This window comes from Apium graveolens, chromosome 6, assembly GCF_009905375.1.
Source record: "Apium graveolens cultivar Ventura chromosome 6, ASM990537v1, whole genome shotgun sequence".
Classification (NCBI taxonomy): Eukaryota; Viridiplantae; Streptophyta; class Magnoliopsida; order Apiales; family Apiaceae; genus Apium; species Apium graveolens.
In genome coordinates this window covers 220370086-220378128 of record NC_133652.1, presented here as the reverse complement: position 1 = coordinate 220378128, position 8043 = coordinate 220370086, and positions in this window count along the sequence as shown.

The following is an 8043-nucleotide window of genomic DNA, read 5'->3' as shown; positions in this document are numbered from 1 at the left end:
TATTTGGGTATACCAATATCGGGATTGCGTCCTCTGCGGCCCCAGCTCTCTCAATCATTGGAGGCATTCTTGGGTCTAAGTCTGCTCGAGCCTCACTAGATTCTCCCACTTCCTTGATTGTCAAACCTTCCGTATCCTCGAGCTCAGGCTAGTGAGCTCGGGCCGGATTTATCAAGGGTTCAGAGGTCGTAGTAACAGTGCGAGTGATTCCATTGGGAAGGTCCATAGTTGTCGTCCTTTCTTTGCGTGCCCATTTCCTTTTCCTGAATCTTGTAGCGATTTGTTCCGGGCTCTCTTCTTCATCACTCGCCTCCTCCACAATACCTTCTTGTATCAACATGATGGGCTGAGAGGCTTCCATCAGCAAGGCCCCTGGGTTTGGTTCCACCTGAATCCCTATGTGCTCGAAATAGTTCTCGGGCAACTCCTCAATTGAAATCAGGTTACAAGTCTCGTATCCCTCAGGACATATTCTCTTCCTACCCTCTGCCTCTTCCATGGGGACATCGCATTCACCCGGTTCAACCTTCTCCCTTGAGGCATTTCCTGACTCGGCCGCCCTGAGTGTCTGGTTGTAACAGACCCTTGATTCATATTGACAGCTTTTCAAGAAGCCGACCCCCGTGGGGGTTGGGAATTTCACCGTCATGTGGTGGATCGAGGTCACCATCCTCATTTCCCTCATAAGGGGTCTGCCCACTATAACATTGTAGGCACAAGGCTGATCTACTACTGTAAACATAGTGATCTAGGTGGCCACATAAGGCTCTTCTCCTATGGTTACCGAGAGCTGAATTGTCCCTTTCACCCCGATCGAGTTTCCCGTGAACCCGTACAGGTCTCCCCTATTGAGGTTAACTCTTTATCCAACAATCCTAGCTTCTTGTAGGCATCATAAGTTAAAACGTCAGCTGAGCTCCCGGTATCCACCATTGCCCGGTAAACATTTACCGTCCCAATCTTTATTTTTTATGACCAGGGCATCTGTATGAGGGTAATGCACCCATTTAGCATCGTTCTCCCTAAATACGATGTCATCAGCCTCCCTTTCAAAGAGCTCCGGCGGCCTCTGGCTCAAATGATTGACGTTGGTGAGGGGCTTATCCTTTGCTTCCCGGGTATACCTGTCCATCGCCTTCCGGCTATCTCCACCAATATGAGACCCGCCTAGAATAATATGAATGCTTTCGGCCCGAGGTACCCTCTCTTTATCTTTTGGGGGTGGAGGAGGGACGGTATGATAATCAGTCATGTGCCTTCAAACCTCCTTGATGACCCATCCTGTTAGCTTCCCTTGCCTTATCAGCGTCTCAATTTCATCCTTCAATTGTCTGCAATCAGCTATATCGTGTCCCGTGGCCTCATGGTATGCGCAATACTTCGAAGTATCCTTCTTGTTATAGTCTGTGAGGGGGGTTGCCTTTCTGAATACTCCCTTCCCAGCATAGGTAGCATATATGTGGTCAATAGAGGCTACCAGAGGGGTGTGTGTCTGCCATTTGCTTGTATAAGGTCTCCCCGAATCTTTATTTGTCTCTTTACCTCAGGCAGACTTTTTGGGGCTTGAGCTACATCTATACGTCTTTCTCCTCTTATCAGGGCTCAAAGATCGGTCTCTTTTATCTCGATAGTTCTCGCTGATTTTCAGCTCTCTCATCGACTTCTCTATCCTCTTAAAGGGTTCAGCTTGCTCATAGAACTCGGCCAAGGTTCTCGGCTCACTCGCTTTGAGGCTCTTCTAGAATTTTGACCCTTCTTTTAATCCTGCAATCAAGAAATTCTTGATAGTCTCCTCGCTGGCTCCCCTCACCTTAAGGACTTCAGCGTTGAACTGACAAAAGTATTCTGCCAAGGGCTCCCCCTCCCTTTGCTTGATGTTGGCTAACGTGGCCACAGGAGGTGAGTAGTGGAGGGTGGACTGAAATTGTCTGACGAACAAGTCCTCCAATTGCCGCCACGTCCTTATGCTAGCCGGTCCCAACTTGGAGAACCATTGTTGGGCACTACCTCTGAGTGATACCGCAAAGAGTCTGCAGCGGGTCATCTCCGGCACCTAATAGACTTCCATCTCAGTGTTAAATTGTATAAGGTATTCCGTCGGGTCGTCTTCGCCGTTGAATAGAAGGTCGGGGTTGTGCCTAAATACCCGAGGTAGGAGGGATGATTGGATAGCAACCGTAAACGGAGATGGGGCAGTTGAGGCCGGGGGGCCTCTTTATTTTCTCACTCCATCTCATCTAAGATCCTCATCGGGTCTCTTACTCTAACAACTTCTCCCTCTCTGTCACCACCCGCGTTACTAGAATGGTGTGAGCCCTGAGGTTGCTCGCGGCGTCTCCCTCCTTCGGCTCGAACTTGCGACTCCTCTTCATGATTGTCTCTGCGCCTACGTCGCTCCTCCCCCTTGGGCGAGGTGTGTTGACGTCTTTCCGAGGGAGTCGCTACCCGTTCTCTCTTCGAGCCTCTCTGATCCACGGGCTTTTTCTCTTCTCTCTCCTTCTTGCAATTCTCTAATTTAAGCCTGAGGTCATGCTCACTTAGCTTTTTACCCACACGGTCTAGCACACTAGTCGACCTTGCCTCAGACGAAGCTGGCTTCTGCCCCGATCCCTTAGAGATCTAGCTGCCACGCTCATCATGACCTTGGGGTATGTCTTTCTCTCCATGTGATGTCTCTTTTTCTGCTTAGTCTTAGTCGCCGAGTCATCAAAATCATGGATCCACTTTTTCTGAGGACCTTTGCCCTTCCAGCTATGCTGAGAGACCTTGAGGCGGCGCGCCTTACGCTTGGCGTTCTGGACCGAGCTTCTCTCTACCCTTGACATCCGGGCGTTGATCTGATTCATCTGATCGACTAGCCCTTCGAGATACGTCATAACCGCCTATCCATCCATGGTTGCGATTGGTGGAGATGGCGCCTGGTTCTCTGGGGGCGTATGCTCGACCTCGTTCAGGTCCTTCTTCTTGCCCCCGCTTCCTGGTGTCGCTGCTTATTTTCCTTCTTTGGTCATCTCTTCTCCCTAAGATGAAAGCCCCTCCTTCTAGTGCCAATTGTTATAGGGAAAATTTCATATAACAGTGTTATGGAGGTTAATAGACGGAACAAGGATCAAGGACGGTGTTTGAGGGCGGAGAAAGGTTGTTTGGTGGTGGCTGAGCTTGTATGTTGACTCCTTAAGAAAGAATAGGCTTTTGTTATTCTCTGTCAAGTGTCGACTCATGTCTAATATAAGGGCCTATGTACCCTATTTATAGGGATCAAGCCTCACGTAGTTCTTGGGAAACAAGTCACATAGGTTAGGGTTAGGACTCTTCAGCCCGTGCAGCCCAAGCCCATTATAGAGTCAGGCCTTCAGCCAATTAGTCACATAAATCTCAACCGACCTGACACACTTCCTACAATCTCACGACATCTCCGCAATCCTTCCCGTGATTGTAGGAATTTCCATGTCGGTTCCGAAATCTACGAGCAACTCAGTCATCTATGAGTTACTTTCCATGTCGAACACAAAGTCACCTAATACGGGCCGGCCTAGCGGCCTCGGCCCGCACCGCCTTCCTTTTCAATCAATAAATACAATATTATCTTTGATTTCATAAGATGTGGGCTCATGGGCCCAGCCCACGTGTGGGCAACCGAGCCCAGCTCGAGTATTGTCACCTGAACCCATCTCGCATGAAGTCACCTGAGCTCACCTCGCATGTGGACACCTAAGCCCACCTCGCGTAAAGTCACCTGAGCCCACCTCGCATGTGGACACCAGATGGCAAGTGTGAGCCTTCCTTACAAGTGTGAGCCCAGCTTGCATATCATGAGCCCAGCTCGCATTTTACGAGCCCAACTCACATGTGCTGGCCTAAGTCATATTAATCCATGATTCTAGCCCACACATGAGAGTCCAGCTATTCAATGCACCCATGGGGACCTATTTAGGGCCCATGACCGAAAGCGGGCATAACAAGTAGACCCGGTAATTTCGGACCTGACACGACTTACAAGACACAAAACGACACGAAATTTAGTGTTTGTGTTTAACATTTTAGTACACGACACGAAAATACACGAACACGAAAGTACACGACCGAGATTTAGTGTCGGTTTTGTATTTTCCCTTCGAGTACACGACACGACACGAAGTATACGAGATAAATAAATATTATAATTAAATATTAATATTTATAATGTATATATGTATATTTATAATAGATATATGCATACTCATTTTTAAAATAATTACTTAATCTTATAATATGTATATAAATGTGATCTAAATATATTTTTTTAATATATTTCAAAAAAAAATTACCTAAATATCTTATATTTTTAATTATTTATTAATTTATTTTAATTAATATTAATATTTGATTTTACACGAAAAACACGACACGAAACGACACGAAACGAAAGTACACGAACACGAAAGTACACGAACCCTAAACATGTCGGTTTTGTGTTTGACCTTCAAGTACACGAAACACGAAAATACATGACATGAAAGTATATGACATGAATGAATTTCCAGGTCTAATAACAAGGATCCTTTAGGTGCTTGAATCGCTTAATTTTAATTTACGGATCAAAAGTTATGACCGTTTTAGTAAAAGTGATTTAAGCGACAAAAACTGCTACAAATTACAAAATTTGTAAATAGAAACGATTGAATTATAAATATTTATAGATCATGAAATTTTAATATAGAGTAATAAATAGAGTTTATTAACTTCCATAAAAATTTCAAGTAAAAACACTGATTTTTCAATTTTATAAAAATGTCGGAGCCGAGGTCACGCGGAGTACGAACATCAAAAACAACCCCCTGTTAGAAACTGCTTCTTCGGGATTTTAGCCCTCTAACCAGAAAACCATTTTCAAATACTTTGTTCTAAATTTTTTCTCGATCGCGCACGCGAAAATGGTGCGTCAATTGAGTTAACGGATTGAGAGAAATCAACGTTTTAGTGGAAGCGGTATGAATAGTAAAACTCCGTAGTTGACCGAACTTTTAAAATGCTTTTTATTTAATTAAATTCATTTTATAAAAATCAAACTTTTTTGATAAATATTACAAGCACTCAAGAACTCCTCGAGGGGATTTCGTATTAAAATATTAATTTTCGATTTATTAAAAATGATAGACTCCAAGTCGCGTAATAGTAACATTCGGTAAAGTCAACTCTAGAATACCACTTTGACCATCCGTTTGGACCAAAGATTGATACTTATTTCGAGTCATTCAGATATTGAAAATTATGAAGTATTGTACTTATTAGAAATATAAGTCGGTTATGGGATTAGAAATACTAATTAAGATTATGATATTTGTTGATTAGAAAACCCGGAACGAGAGGAAGTCGGAAAACGTAACTTGGACTCCAGGCAAGTTTTCAAACCCTATATTTTAAAACTGTTGTGTTGTGTTTATTTTCAAATAAATGTTATATATATAATGTTGTATTATTATATTTTACGAATCGTGATGTATAATATCATACGATATGCTAATAATTTTGGTATATGAATATTACCAATTTCAATCGATAAAACTAGAGAGTAGCGTTGTATATATGAGGAGTATATTTTAGACCGAGGATCGGTCAGTATAAATTGATGAAAACCCGGAAGCATTCTGGAGGTGTTTTATTTAAGAATATTAACACTATATTAAAGCGTGATATATATGTTGTAAGATCGAGAGTCGGTCAGTTTTTATAAAGTATAAACTCGGGAATCATCCCGGAGATGTTTTGGACGATTAAAAGTCCGTATTTATTTTATTTCAAGGGACTCGATGTCAACTTGCAAAGTATCAATTACCTCGAATTTATTTAAAAAGATATCCAAAGGTCTTATTCCTTCAACTATATTTAATTACTCGAACAATGAATATTATTTCGGATATTCGCTTAATATAGGAGAGGTATTCTCCAATGATTTTTATTTAAAACTCACTTATTTTATATTTAATAAAGATTAATTTAATTATTTAAACATAAATTAGTTAAGGAATATTAATTCAAATATTCTTTTAAAAATATAATTATTCGAGGTTTAATTATTTAATAAATATTATTTAATTATTAAATATTTGTTAAATAATTTAATATGATTTAAAAATTATAAAACCTATTTTAAAATACTTTTCGAGTTTCAGAAAGTCATTCGAATACTTTCAGATCGTCGAAAAGTATTATCTCGACGTATTTTAAATATTTTGAATATATTTTCAAAAGAAACTTTCCCTCATTTATTTATCTGTTGACAACGGTCAACTCACATTATCTTAGTACTTCCTCCGAAAATTCTCGGAAGTACATATATATACTAGCAACATGAGTTGTGCCTATCAATAAGCTAAACACTTTGGGAACTCGAGGAGTACGAGTTCTTGAGATATGATAGGATTTCTTAAACGACAAGGGAGGGGTAGAGATCCAGTACTTCGTGTATTGGGGAGACTGCCAGTACCGTGGGAGACGGTACTATGTGTGCCTAAGGACCTGCGAAGTGTGTGTATACCCAAAATGGGACACACAGCCCGTATGCGGCCAGGGTGATAACAAGGAGTTTGGAAGTCATCCTCCTACTATTAGAAAAGGTTACTAATTTCCTTCTTACGACTGATCATCGTAAGCGGTGGCTCCAGTGAATGTCCTAAATTCTTCCAATTGGAATTGTGATGCAATACCGTAACCCGAGCCTATGTGCTGGGTTTACCATTAAGGTATTTGCAGACTAATAAGTCAATTAAAGACATGGTTTAGAAAAGATGTGTATCACTAGGAAAACTACTTTTGAATAAATATATATATCCTTATACGGATTAATATAATTTCTTTAACAGTCTTTTCAGACTGTTGATTATTATGGCTAAGCATTATTGCTTACTTTATTTTCTTTTAAATGTCACAACACAACAGATTACCAGTATGCCGGCGTGGGACTTAGTCACTTGAAGTCGTGGGGAGAATCCCTTACAGCTTTGTCTCAGGTGGACCAGAGTATCCAAATAGGTATAAGTTGTTTGTAGTAATTATTGTAACTTCATGTAGAGGTTACGAATAATTGTTTAAGAACCTGTAAAGTACATTTGAGTGTAATAAAAGAAGATTACATTTTGTACATCATTTCTAAGGTTATAACTTGTGTGTGTGCGTGAGATTGAGGTCTGTTGGATTATTGAATCAATACAGGTTTCACATGAGTGAAGGATGGCGTGACGACCCAGATTCCTGACCCCTGATTTGGGGGCGTTACAGAAATGGTATCAAAGTAATACGTTATAGTACTTAGAGACGAGAGTGTTAGGAGTCTATCTAGATGTGAGATTACGTAAGAGCTAATGTAGAGTTCGTCATTGGACTACCGGGTGTAGCCGCAATGTGTAGGTTAGGATAAGTGTATATTTGAGGTATTAAAGTATGACTAATAGAACCATTGAAGATTATCAGAATGATAAGAAGATTAATTAGAATCAGAAATGATTTGGCAAGGATGTGGATGTAGAACTCGGAGCTGAGTCTCCAGGGCATTTGGGGTAAAGTCGGTATTATCAACACCATATGTTTATTTGGACAACACGAGATTTGTTACTTATAGCTCTTGATAGGTTGCCCATGAAGGGGCATCACTTGTGAGAACCATGAAGTTTAATTATTAATATACAGTTGAGGTTATTATCCAAACTAGTTGAAGGTATCATTTTACCAATGAGGATATGAATACCGTATGAATAACAAATTCAACAGAGATAGTGTCCGATATACCCTTGAGGATTTTTATTTCCATGAAGGAAGATTTGAATATAATATATGAATTTCATCATAAAAAAAGTACACTACATGATATTATTAGTGCGCTTAACATGTAAGGTTATGAGGGTTTAACTCAGAGATCAAGAGCGTCGATAATTGATGGCATGTCTACAATTAAATGGCGTAAGATTACAACGAGCGATGGTTCGATCTTAGAACCTTCCAAAAGGATAGACCGGTGAGTCCAGAGCAGAATTCTTCGGTAGAAATGATGTCAGAGACTACGTATAT